This window comes from Cygnus olor, chromosome 16, assembly GCF_009769625.2.
Source record: "Cygnus olor isolate bCygOlo1 chromosome 16, bCygOlo1.pri.v2, whole genome shotgun sequence".
In the NCBI taxonomy this organism is placed as follows: domain Eukaryota; kingdom Metazoa; phylum Chordata; class Aves; order Anseriformes; family Anatidae; genus Cygnus; species Cygnus olor.
The window spans coordinates 610,870-624,445 of NC_049184.1; the positions used below are offsets into that span (position 1 = coordinate 610,870).

Sequence of the window (13,576 nt, forward strand, 5' to 3'; positions counted from 1 at the left end):
CTTTGAGTCAATCTGTTGTGAGGAGATCTGATCAAATTTATTTGTGGCACCACGAAGTTCTTGATGCTTCCTTTTGTACAGGTAAGATAGCCATTGTGAAATAAAGGGCCATATCTGGAGATGTGGGTGCACAGTATCTGCATTGATTTCAACCCAACTATTGCAGACATCTAACAACTCTGAAGCAGAATTTGTCCTGAAACTTTTACATCAAAGTGTCTGAGGAGCTCAGAACACAAAATACAGGATGAATGAGAAAAACAATAAATAAAATAAAATATTTAAAAGGAACAAAATAAAAATAAAAAATAAACAGATCTCGTCAAATGTAACTGTTATGGTCTTGAAAGCAATCCACTTGTTTCGGTTCATTCTTGTTGCTCTCCATCAACATGCCGTTTTTTTACATTGGGATAAGCTGATAACAGGATCTGACACTAAGTGTTGGCTCAATCAGTGGTTTCTCACAAAGGTTCAATGCCATTAATGAGTGCAGTTAACAAGCAGTGCTTTGCTAGCTCTAGATACCTCTGTTGACCTGTGTGTGTCAGGCCCAGAACACTGCATACAAAAGCCTAAAGGAGGGACAAGGCCAAGGTTGACATCCAGGGGGAATAAGGATGCTCTGGCCTCTCTGCCATGCCATTCTGTTCCCATCATTTTCCTGTTCAGTGCGCGGACATGGGGACAGGCTGGAGCGTGTACTGCTCCCACCAGCCTGGGCTGGGTGAAACGCTGCTGAGCTCACTGGGGTTGTCAGAGCCACGCTGCTGGTGGTGCCTGGGATGAGGAAAGGCTGGAGGCCCCTGCTGCCACTCAGCATGGGTGTGGGAGCAGCTCCCCGGGCGTCTCTGCACAGTTGCCCGTACCCTGCCACCGCTCCCTGCCAGCCTTGCTCCTGCTCCCCACACCACTTCATGCCTCGGGCCTGGGGGCCACAAGGGGCCCACAAAGGCAGAAGACCCAGGTCCCATGTCTGCCCTGTGATCTTGCCCTGCCCTGTGCAGCGCTGCCAGCATCTTGTCAGAGGGTCTCCCAGCTGAGGTGGTGAGTTTCTTCTCATGAACGTTCATCTCTTTCATGAACGACAAAACTGTATTTATCATGCATCAAAGATGCCGCAGATTTTGAAGTTTTAGGACGAATCAGGTGGAGTGGGAAGAGCTCCTGCAGCACACAGGTGTTTTCATAACAGCCTGGGAAAGATCTTTCCTACTTCTGTGATGGACTTCTGCATGTTGGCCAGAGAAAGGAGAGCTCTGGCAGGTAGAGAGAGCTTCCAGAGAGGCAAGGTACCACATGGAAATGAAACAGGCTGGTGCAGAGGGCAGAAGGGATTCCACAGCTGTAGCTCTCAAGCACCAAACCGCGCTGCCCATGAAGGGCCCTCCAGTGACCAGAACATTTTTAGATGCAGATTGTCTTCTGGAGCTGAGCCTGTCACAAAGTCCTGTGTGACCACAGCTACTTGACACTCATGGTTCTTCCTGCTGGCTACAGGATGCGTGTCCACCACGACTGTCCCCCAGCACCTCCACAAAGGCAGGGAGATGCTAACACCAGGGCATCCCCAGCCTAGCTCTCGGGTTTGCAGCCAGCTGCCCACCTCTCTTTTTCCCACCACGCTCACTCACAGATTAACAAAATCGTAGACAGCTACAGTCCGGGATCAAAAGTGATTACAATCACAACACAACAGGTCTTCTCCCTTCTCTCTCTATAAGTGAGTGCTATACCGGTATTAGAGGAGAAATCATTCTGTTCAAGTCAGTATGAGCCACGAGTCTACCTTCTTTTTCCTTCCAGTAGCTGTCCTTCTAAAATACTGTCATATAAAAATGCATGTAAGTATAACTGTAATCTTGATTATCCTGATATCAAATGCATTTCTCTGTTCTGTTTGTGGACAAGGACAAAACTCAAATGCAGCTGTCTTTATGTGCTGTAAATAGCTCTCATTCCTCACTGTGACCGCTCAGCAGGTGACATTGTATTCATAGGCATCATTCATTCTGCAGCAAAGCTTTGAAATCCAAACCAAAAGTAGGGTCTCCTTGGGGAGAAGCTCTACAAACATGGAATGACAAAACAGATCTGGCCTGATAAATCTGTGGTCTCAGTTGCGGTGTACCGAGGCCAGGCAAGAGCTAGAAATATTCAGGCTACACAGGGTGGATCCAGGCTATGTACGAAGCTCAGCTGAGCTGTGGTATGTTCTGGGGATCTGCCTACAGCTCACGTTGCTGCAGAGATGAGGCCGCACATGCAGACAGCAGGGTACCAGGGCAATGGTGCTTGAGATGCACTCTGTAGCTCCCCCCTAGCTTCCTTGGACTGCAAAGCCCAGCTGGGGAAAGTCCCCCTCCTTTCCTCTGACAGTCCCACACATCATGTTATTCCCTTCTCACCATCAGGTGCCTCTCAGTCTCCTGCTCCACACATTGGCAGCCAGAGCCAAGGGTCTTCCACCAGCTGCAATGTACCGGGCAGCCAACCCCCTTTGGAGTCCTCCAGCTACTGGCCTTAAGCAAAGATGTCTCATGAGGGTCCTCGGTCATGTCCTTTCACCCTGGTGTCCCTTGAGCTCTATCTTCCCCTTACTTCCTTACACTCATGGCAAAGCTATTTCCACCTCTGATAGCATGGAGATTCATTTCAGTCATGCAGGGTTTGTGCCAGTTCTGTCCTTTTGCAACAGTGAGCAGAAGCATAAGAGAAAGCAGCATGTTATGAAGTACTAAATGGATGTGGAAGATGGCAAGCTGCTAGTGAAGGAAGGGCTTTTTTTGCAGCTCCATGTGTGATAGACACAGGAAGGTTATCTGCATGGAGCCCCTCAGCCCAGAGCAGAAAGTTAAAGCACTTGAATGGCTGGAGCAGATCTCAGTGTGCTTCCAGAAAATACCGTACTTTCAGAAAACTCAGTTGTTGAAAAATAATGCCCTATTTGTAATTGTTTGTTATGGTTTACGGCATGTGCTCTGTGCTAATGTAGATAACATATACAAAAACAAGCAAACAGACAGAAAAAGGACAAGTTTGCATTAAGATTGTAACTAGGACAAACACAGCAGGATTTGGAGGAAAACAGGGATTTTTTAGAATTGCATTATGATCTGTGTGCTAGATGGGGAAGTGCAGTAGCTTTTATGGGAAGATCAGACCGGTAAGAAGAGGAGGTTAAATGCATCCAGGTAAAAAAGTGTGTCCTTGCATAGAAGAAAGTATAAAGAAAAATGTGGAAGAAAGGTAATTCTCAGATACCAAAGAAGTCTTCTTTTAGCTTCCTCATGTTTCCAACTCTACAGACATGAACAGAGTAAAACAAAGCCCAGGAAACATCTACTGTAATGTGAAAGGCCCATGGCAAAGAGAAACTCCTTGACAGAAAATCAAACATGCCTCATGTTCCTTGTTGCCAACCTGTGGCTGATGCCCCATCTCATCTTCTGGTATTTCTGAGGGAATTTCTCAGCAGCTGAGGAAGGGTTACTCACCAGGACCTTGACTCACAAGGTTTTGGACTGGGAAGTGAGCTTGAGCTCTGGGACAAGGTGCATGCACCCCAGATGCCACACACTGGTCCCAATATCAAGGTAGCATTGCGCCTGTAACCAAAAACGCCAGCGCAATTGCAAGCCTGGACTACGGGCTTGTGTCCATTGTCTGCCACCTCACCTAGCCCCACTCTTCATGACTTTGTCCCCCCACGCTTCTTCTCAGACCTTCATGGTGCCTCCTGTTAGGGAAGAGAGGCAGGAGGAAAGGCAGGGCCCCATGTCCCAGAAACAGAAGACATACATGAAAAAGGACAAACAGAAAAATCCTTTAGCAAAGAATTACTAAATGTTTGTCCTTCAGCAGGCAGTGTTTGAACCACAAATGCTAAGTGAACAATCTACTTAAAGTTTTCCATACACCAAAAATATTTGATATAAACATAAGCGACATAGTAACTTTTTTTTTTTTGTTAATATAACGGATTTACATGTCAATTTAAAAAATCAGATTTTTTTTTTCTTGTGTTGCCAGCTAGAGTGGCAAATGAGATTTGAGGTTACTACGTTTAAAAGGTTTTGCAAAAAATGTTTTCCTCTTCTCATGTCATTTATACTGGGTATTTGGCAGTAATCTGCATACAGCCAGTGTCAGGAGGATTTGCAAGGGCTGGATCCAGCTGTGCAGATCCATGGGCCTGCACATCCCTCTTGAAGACAGAACTTACTCAAGTTGCTAATGTTAATCATACATATTTTTTTCAGGATCAAAGTCTTAATTTCCATGAACGACTTTTGATAATTTTACTAGCTTTAAATAGTAAGAGCCATGTGCTTCTCTTGTTTACCACAAGTAGATAATCACTTTCTGATTAAAGCAGTGACTGTCAGGAAGAAAATCAGACATTTCTGCAACGGCACTGTCTCTTTATGAGACTTTAGTTTTCCCATGTTAATAAAGGTTTGCAAGATACGATGCACATTCCTGGATGGACTCTGTGCCCCGCAAGCTGCTATGTGGTAGATCCCTGCTGTAAAGCCCCGGTGTGCTAATGTGTGTTTTTAGGGAGTAAGTATCATCTGTATTAAAAATATTGTATCCTAGTAATCTTCTATAAAGGTCTTAAACTCTTTTTTTTTTTTTAAGCTTCAGGTAGGAAATGCCTTTCATTACTTTATGGAATGGGACACTAAACCCACTGTCCCAAGGAAAGGGCTGTCCCAAGCAAAGGGTTGCTCATCTGGCTGACGATGCAGAGAATCCTGTCTCCTGTGGAAGGACTCGTCCCAAAAGCCAGTGCAGCGGGCACACCGCTTTTTCCGCCTCTCGCCACCGGCTGCAGGACACATCACTTGGAGATACAGCATCAGGACCATCGAACCGGAGCCGTGCTGCCCACCAGCCTCCGTCACCAGTAAGAGGAACAGCTTTTGGTGTGGGTGCTGTTGCCTGGCCCAACACAGCGGAGCTCCGCGACTGCACACCACAGGTCCGTTTGGTGGCTTCGGGGCAAAGCTGGGGAAGGTGCTCCCGTGCCCCGAGCTGCGAGGGTGCCGGTGTCCCCGGGCAGCCCCGGGGCTCAGGCCGTCTTCGGAGAAGGGGAGGCGACGGTTCCCCCACCCAGGTGCGCGAAGCAGCCTCCAGCCCAGGCCTCTCCTCGCCACCGCCGGCCTCTCCGGGAGCCGCTACGCGGAAAGTGCTCCTCCGCCCTGGGCGGGCACGCGCCGAGGGGTCCCCCGGCACCGGCTGCGAGCGCCTCGGGGCCGCGGCGGCTGGCAGAGAAGATGGCGGCGTCCCCACGGGAAGGGACCGAGCGGGCAGAGCGGGCGCCGGGGCGCCCCCGCGCCCGGCCGGGGGCTGCGGGCAGCTCCCGCCCACCTGCGGCCGGGGCGGGCGTCCCGAGGGGCCCTGCCGAGGCCCAGCGGGGCCCTCACGGCGCGGGGGCCGCCACGGGACGCTGCCCGCCGGCCGCGACAGGGCTCGGGCCGCCCGCCCCGCAGCCGGTGCGCGGGTCGGGGCTACGGCCTCGGGGGTCTCCGCCCGGCCGCGGCGGCGGCGGCGCCCGCTTTGTGCGGGGCAGAAACGGCGGCGCCGCGGCCTCGGCGGGGAGCGGGGCGAGCGGCCCCGAGCCCTCGGCGCCCGCTCCCGGCGGCGGCGGCGCGCTCGGACGCAGGCGCGCGGGGCGGGCGGTCACGTGGCCGCGGCGGAGGCGGCGGGAGGCGGAGCGGCGGCGGCGGCCTGCGGAGGGTGTCCGGGCGCCCCAGGGCCGACCGCCACCTCCCGCCCCCGCCGTCACGGGGCGCGGGCCCCGCGCGCCCCCGCTCGCCCCGGCGGCCCCCGCCCCTCCCGCGCGCGCTCGCGGAGCGGGCACGGCGGCGGCGGCAGCGGCGGCGGCCCCGAGGCCGCCAGCAGCGGCACCGGCGCCAGGTGAGGGCGGGGCGGGCCCGCGGCGGGGCCTCGCCGCGGCCCCCGGCGGCGCGGGGCGGGGGAGCGGGCGGCGGGCGCGGGGAGCGGCGGGCGTGACAGGGCCGGCGGGGCGGAAGCGGCGCCCCGGCGGTGTCAGGGCCGGCGGGGCCCGGAGCGCGGCCCGGAGCAGGCCGCGGCGGGCCCGGGGCCGCCGAGAGATGCCCGGGCTCGGGGTCCGCCGCCGGAGCGGGGCCGGGCCGAGCCGAGCGGAGCCGGGCCGCCCCCCCGCCCCATTCCGCCCCCCCCCCCCCCCGCTCAGCCCCCGGGGGGGCGGGAGCCTGGTCGCGGGACGGGGCGCGGCGCCGGGCCCGGAGCGTGTCAGCGGGCCCCGCTCGGGGCCGCGGCCTGGGCCCCGCCTGTCCCGGGGCGCCCCGGGCCGCTCGGGAGCTGCCCCGCGCCGGGAGGCGGCCGCTGGAAGGGGCGCGGCGGCTGCGGCCCCGCGAGCCCCGGCTGGGCGCTGCCCGCCCCGCAGCCCCCGGGTCAGCCCCGGCCGGCCCCGGGACCCTGCTCCGGGCCCGTGCCCGAGCCCGCCCGGGGCAGAGGGGCACCGCTGCGGTCCGCGGGGCCGTGCCGAGCGCTGCCTCCTCTCCCGCGGAGGGCGAGAGCGCTTCTGGCCGGAACGGGAGGGCGGGCAGAGTGCGCTGCGCCGGGGGAGCTCCTCGCCCGGTTTAGGTCGTCGCCGTTTTTAGTTTCCCTGCCCTCGTGCAGGCACAGGTGGCTTTTAAAGATGCCAGTGAAGGTGCGTTGACGTGTCTTTGAGCCCAGGCTTTTGTCTGGATTTCCCTGTAACTCTTCCAGGTGCTAATAGAAAGGCTTCTTCGCTTATTCCCGTGGTTTGATTTCCGCATTTCCCATAAATTTAATTCCTTTTAGAACATCTTAGAAAACTCGGGATTCTGATTCCTTCTGATTTTTTTTTTGGGGGGGAATGGGGGAAACAGGAAGGAGCAGGCTTTTCTGTTGCTCTCTTTGTCACGGGTTTGAAAGCTGACGACAAACTGTAGCTGTCTGAGCTTTGTCACTAAGACTTCCTAACCCCTCACCTTCCAGACCTTGCGTGTGTCATTACCTTAACCAAATTGTGAGTAAGCTGCGGAAAGCTACTAGAAAACTGTAATAAAATCTTTCTCAGTTGAATTTTATTGTAGGAAAGGTAGCGCTTCCTATTGGTGTTTATAGTTAGTGTTCTTTATAGTCTGTCCATTTCTCTACATATGTACAACTAAAGCATCTTTCAGTATTTCACGTATGAGAAAGCAACCACAAAAAACAAATTTGGTGTTCTCGAAAAAGAGTCACCACGTGAGATAACCACAATTTTTGGATTTATTGGCTCTTTTCCAGTCACAGCAAGTATTCCCAGCTTCTGTGGGCGTCTTGTGGAGCGAGAAATGAGCACCTCAAGATATGTGTCCATAATGTCTGGGTCTGCAAACCTCTGGACTAAACATACTGCACACAGTGAGGCACCAAGGTGTTTGCTAGGAATTTATATGTTTTTCAAATACCTGTATTCTCTGAGCCACGTGGCTTCTTTTTAAAGTTAACTGGCTTTACCAGGAATTATTTCACAGCTGTACTGGATCCTTACTCTCCTGTTAGAAGTCATAAATCAAAAGGGCAGGGAGGGCTGCACACAGACCTGATCTTTTGTTGAGAAATGACATTTCCCAGTATTTTATAAGTACAGAAAAAAGTACAGAAGGGTATTCCATTAGACTTCAGATTTTGGTTGGAAAAATTCCCAGGCAGCGCTCTCCAGCCATTCTCTATAGAAAGGCTGTTCGGCTATAGAACTTGCAGGGAGGAGTTGTTAACAACAGGCTTCCAAGCGATGCAGTAGTTTTATGCTATTCTACTAAAGAAATAGCTGCTTTCTTAAAAAAAAAAAAAAAAAAGGGGGGGAGGGGAAAGGGAAAGAAAGAAAATGTGTAGGGAAACCTGAGAAATCCAGATCCCCACCTGCATTTGTAAACTAAGTATTAGTGTTTTTGTTTTTTAGATGCTTAAAATATTTGAACTTGAAAAATATTGGGGTATAGAGTTAAATTCTGATGAACAATTGTAATATCCCTCAGTTCTTCTTAGGTATGATGCTGTCAAAGATTGCATGCCTCTGTAGTAGATATTAAATATTTTAAATTTATACGGTAAACCTGTTTAACAGTTTAGTTATATGTTTGTTTTCTAATACTGTATTGTTTGCTCTTGGATAGAAGCTGGAGTTGCAGTTGAGTTACATAGATATACTAAACGTAACAGATTTTTGCTACCGAAGATATCGATGGGTTAAAGTGGCTGTCACAGTTCAATTGCATTAGGAATAGTGAAATTTTATAGGTCATTAGCGTCCCTCTGAAGGACAGAAGGTGTGATGTTGGTATCTGTTTCAAAATCATGTGGTGTCTATTGAGAAATACGACTGCCACGGTGCGCAGAGAACACTAGTGCGTGGAGCGCCTGCCAGTGTGCAGTGCCCGCTGTATGAACAGCAGCACTTACACCTGGCAGTGCGTCCACCTGAGGCAGGGAAGATGCATCGTCAAATTCCAGGTGAGAGATGTTCCAGCTGTTTGGCAGACGACTGAGGTTTTTTTCTTCACGTTTGTTTATTGAGACAACGGTTATTGTGTATTCTGTCTGACGCTTGCTCTGTCCTGTTTTCAAACTCTTCTGTCACTTCCAGAGCAGATCACTCGTGTTCTTCAGCAGGAGCTACCTCGTGCAGATAACATTTCAACCATGTAGCCGGTGTGTTTCTTAGTTTGTACACCTCGATAGCTGAAGGTTTGGCTCAAGATGGTATGAGAAACTCTGATTCTCTAGTGACCTGACTGATTAGAAGGAAGAGAATTAATAATAATAATAATGTTAATAAAGGCTTTCCAGTGATGCAACTGGCATTGAAAGTTCAGCTAGGCTTTGGATTGCACAGGAGAGGTAGTAGTGGAAGTGTTCCATAGTCCAAGGAGTATGGGATTTTCATCAGTCTGTTGGGTACCAGGGCTCATTTCCTTTCCATTGTGTCCTCTGTTGCCGCTGCTAACAGCAGCCCATCTGCGTTCTGAATAGCCCTTCCAAAATTGTTGTTGACATACTTACAAATAGCAACGAGAAGTGAATTCTGGTGTGTGTGTGTGTGTGTGTAGTGACTTTCATGCTGTGTCACAATAAATAACTGTTCTTCATGTATTTGGGGAAAAGAAAGATGAATGGTCAGGCTTACACAGAGTGTAACTGGTGTGAGAGCTTGTATAAAGAAGGGAGGTGCTCCGTAGACTCGGCAGCGCGCAAGAACCATCCTCTTCTTGGAACTGGGAGGACTGTTGCTGCCTTCTCCAGCTTGAATGAGTAGTCCTGAAGGACAGTCCTACATAAGGGTTTGGATCAGACTCGTACAGTAATTGAGAAGTGCAGCAGAAGAATGATACCTTGTCGAAGTTTGTTTGTCCTTATATAAGCTGATAATTTTGGGACAGGAAGTTGCCTGTATTGAGTTGTGTATGTGGGAGTCTGAATTTTAAGTTTGTGATCTATGAAGGGGAATAATGTATTTATTCCCAGTAAAAGACGCATGCTGTTATCTTCTCCAAGTCCTGTGCTTATCATTTTAATTTTATAATTATTGCTCTTTCAATAACCAAATAAGTGACATTCCAGATGCCTGAGCTGGTATGAGATTCTACTTCTCCTTATGCTTTCTGGGTAGTACTTAGAGAGGCTGAATTAGACGTAAGCCTCTGTTTCGCATATATGTGCACGGGCACACTCTCATAAGTCTCTTGGATGGTCCAAGGAAATCATGAAGATTTTTTCTGCCTTGCTTCCTGCTAAATTAGCAGTTTTGGCTTGTGTAATACTTCACTTTCCAAGCAGTGGGTGGAGAGAACGTGAGAGATGAGAGAGAGGACTCAATCTGACAGTTCTGATGGGTCTCTGCCAGCTGTTCCAGAGAAATGGAGGAGTTAGCATTTGCAGATTTGGGACTACGGCTGCAGGAGCTGAACCTCCCAAGGCAAAAACATTGCCAGGTTTTTTAGCGAGGCTCAGTGAAGAATAACACGGGACGAGAAAAAGTGTCTCCTTTTCTGGTTGCAGTGTGGAAGGTGTTCCTTCTGAGGTTTTCTTGGGGTATTTTTCCCATCCCCACAACAATACATTGCTGTCTAGTTCAGTTGCATCCTAGTTTTACCATCCTAGGGATTATGTGGTTCTTGATAGCAGTAGTGGCAATAAATAGAAAGAAAAAAAAAAAGAAAAAGCCTGGGAGAATGCCAAGTATGCTGCAAGTTTTTATACAATCAGGAAAATCTCAGAATAATCTTGATTTTTAGCAAAAGCCACACCTACATAATGTGTGTTTATGGTGGTTTTTGGTTGGTTTGTGTTTTAGTCAGGGGAAACATTCTCCTTACCGAGTGCTTCATATCAAAAGAATTACTTTTAAGCCATTTATATTAGCTTAAATTTTTTCTTCATACTTTATAATGTTTCAGGGTTTTGTGTGTTTTAGTGAAATTTCATGGACTTTCATTACTGGGAGGAAGAGCCTAATGAAGAATATTCTTCAGTTTTCAGTCAAATTCAGTTCAGGACTGGTAATCACAGGAATACCTGCTGTTGTTGTACTGACAGTTAGGAGCCTCTGGAAGAATGTGGGGTAAAGGAGTTACCTGTGGGGTACATCAGCCCAGACTGGTTCAGCTGTGGCTAAATTCAGCTTCAAATAAAAAGCCTGTCACAACAGATGCAATGAATAGGTTGCTACTTGAAAAGGTGTTTTCTCATAGCCTTCAGAAGATGAGATAAAGTAGTTTCTTGTCCAGATGCATCTAATTTTAAATAGCTTCTCATTTTACTTGTTTGCTGATTGTGTTGATGGGTCTTAATGAAAAGTTTCATACTGCAGGACTCTGTCACAGTATTCATCTGTTACAGGCCATGGTATCTTTCTTCCAAATAGGGATAGCCTTAATATGTGAAATTAACAATTCAGCTGATGAGAAGTATTTGATCAGATGCTATGCCACGTAGACTGTAGCTTCCACGAGTGATGCTGAAACCGGTTAGCTCATGGCAGAGAGAGAGGGCTGGGAGCCTTCTTGTGTTCGTATCTCAACAGTTGCAAATGGGAATCTTTCTACATGGCTAACTTAGCTGCAGTTAAAACTCGTTCTGGAGTTGTCATCTTGCCTTCTTATTTTTAAAGCAGTCTTGGTGATCAAGTCGGTCAACTTCCATTGACATAAAAATTAATTGCTCAGATGGAGACGTGTCTGCTGCAGCATGGCATGCGTTGTGGAGTTTCAGCCAAGTTCGTAAATTGTAGTTTCATAAAACTTTAACAAGCCAGTGTTCCACTAAACAACCTGCTATCAAAATGCATCACGATAACAAAAGGTCATATGTGCTATAACAAGCTGTAGTTTTCTACTTTTCAGAAACGTTGAGGTTTTAGGCATTTTATGCCTGAGGGCTATGGGAGCTTAGCAGAAAATTATGAAAGCAGTGAGTAGTTGTGCATCAGAAAGAATGTAGCCTGCCGTCCTGTGCACTTACTTGTTTAGTTTTCTTGACGTCTGGGGAAGCGTAAGTTCAAACCGAAACTTTTCCTCTTGACCAAACTCTTAAAAAGGCTGTTTTTGTGGATTCTTTGGTGTCTGCTAAGGTATCCGTTTAATCTCTAGGCATTTCCAGGGTCCCTATCAGGTAACTTATTGTAATGAAAGCTGGACGTAATGAGCCACTGTTGATTAGTTATCTTCCATAACCAAATTTGATATCGTTGTGTGTGCTCAAGGGAATGAAGACAGCCACCGTTAGCTGTTCCTTCTCCAGTAGCCTGGGCTAAGTGCCCTCACTTTGCTCCTGGAGCTGGCGAGGGCAGCCCACTGCTGCCCGCCCTCTTCATCTTCACAGAGGTTTTGGGTCCGTGGATCCGCTCCTTGCCCTGCACCCGACGGGAGGGAGGGCCCTGAGCCCCCTCAGGATGGAGAAGCGGAGGAGCAAAAAGCCCCTCGGTGCCTTGTGCCGAGGAGAATGGTCAGGGGACATCCGTTTGTAAAAAGGGTGAAAAGTTGGAAGGAATGTGGTATCCACTTCATGGCGTGGAAAGAAAGCATTTTTAGTTTCGGCCTAAGTTTAATGAATGATATTAAAATGTCAAATTTCAGATTTTGTGTTGTTTGCCTGTTATCTTGTTGCCTGGCCATGGTATTTACGTGGGCTTGCATAGTCTCTGGTATAGCTGGAAACAGCGGAGCTACTGCTTATGTTTTAGCCAGCCAGGGCTTTTACTCGGCCCTCTGCGTCTTCTTGAATTACAATGCATTTTAGAAATACAAGAAGTTATCAGAGTTTGAAAAGTGTTAGGTGTCTATGAAAAGTGCTACAAGCATATATGGTCTACTGTGAATACTGTTTTCCTCCCTTGGAGTTGCTGGGCAGGCAGAAGAGCAAAGCATAATACTAAGGCTTTTAAAGCTATTAACTTGTTTTCAGCATAGAAAATACCAAATTTCTGCTTTGTCTTTGAGTTTTGTTCCCTCGCCTGCTTTCTCACTGATGAGCAGGTTTGCATGTAGGCAGAAAATTTGCTTGAAAACCAGCACTGAGATGTTAGTATAAATCATCCTGATTTGGAGGGAGGCGTTTTGTTTTTGCTGAAGCCATTAGTTTTACTGCTCTGTTTTCATTACCTTGAGAGGTTTGAGTGCAACTTGATGAAACCGTGAACAGAAGCGTGTTCTGGGGATGGATTTGCCTCACTTTGTTGGCCATCTGCAATAAAAATGTCCGTGTGAGATCTGAGGTGGTTGTGTGGGCTCATAATGTGCTTCTGGCGTGAGATTAGCAGGTTAGCCTGAGCTGGTTTAGGTGTCTGCTTATGAAAGGTGAAATGCATTTTAGATGTGCCAGTTCCTTTTTTTTTTTTTTTTGAAAATTAATTTAATCTAGAAGAGTTTATCTTGAAAAAGGACATTAGAGTATGATCTTTTTTCCAGCCAGAGGGAAGATACAGAAAGTATACAGTTTTTTGCCTCTAACAGAAGGTTGGTTTTTCTAGATCCTTGTTCTTAGTGTTTGCTCTTAATACTTGAATATAGTAAGAAGCGCTATTATTATTGCTAAGGAGAGGGGTGGAATTTGCTGCAAAACTGTGTGTTAAAAAACGAGGTATTCACTGTGTTATATTGAGTATTTTTGTTACTTTGCTTCCTTGTCTTACCAAACATGATGGTTTTCTTTCAGGATTACATTTTTGGGAGTTACTGTTTAACAATGTTTGCCAGCTTGGAATTAACTGAAGACCTGTTGCATGCCACAAAATAACTGAAGTTGTGGAATTGGTTTTGGTAGGTAAAAAAAAAAAAAAAAAAGTATATGATGCCTTTGAATATTTCTTGTTCTTATATATTCTCCTTCAGACTGTCCACTGCCTGCAGTGCTTGTGTGTGTTGGATGGGCGTGGCTGGGCTGTACTGAGAGCTGACTTCTCAGTTACCACGCTGGGCTACAGGTGTTTAATGTGAGGTTTCTAGCTGTTCGCAGCCTTCCTTCCAGAGAAGGACATCCAGCGTGGGTTCACCAAGGGTAAATCGTGCCTGACCAA

At 48.5% G+C, this 13,576-nt stretch overlaps 1 protein-coding gene across 8 annotated transcripts in view; it reads left to right on the forward strand.

Annotated features, from left to right (window-relative positions):
• Positions 1–5,837: 5,837 nt before the first annotated feature.
• The window catches only part of NCOA6 (nuclear receptor coactivator 6), a 47,309-nt gene continuing 39,570 nt past the window's right edge, over positions 5,838–13,576 (forward strand). For 2 of the 8 annotated variants that reach the window (XM_040575588.1, XM_040575584.1), the window contains exon 1: positions 5,853–5,925. The gene's annotated coding sequence lies outside the window, so the exon portion shown is untranslated. Of the gene's footprint in view, positions 5,926–6,685; positions 6,704–11,318; positions 13,320–13,576 lie in introns of those variants that run through there. The other 6 variants (XR_005824779.1, XM_040575589.1, XM_040575586.1 and 3 more) reach the window with 5 other exon arrangements.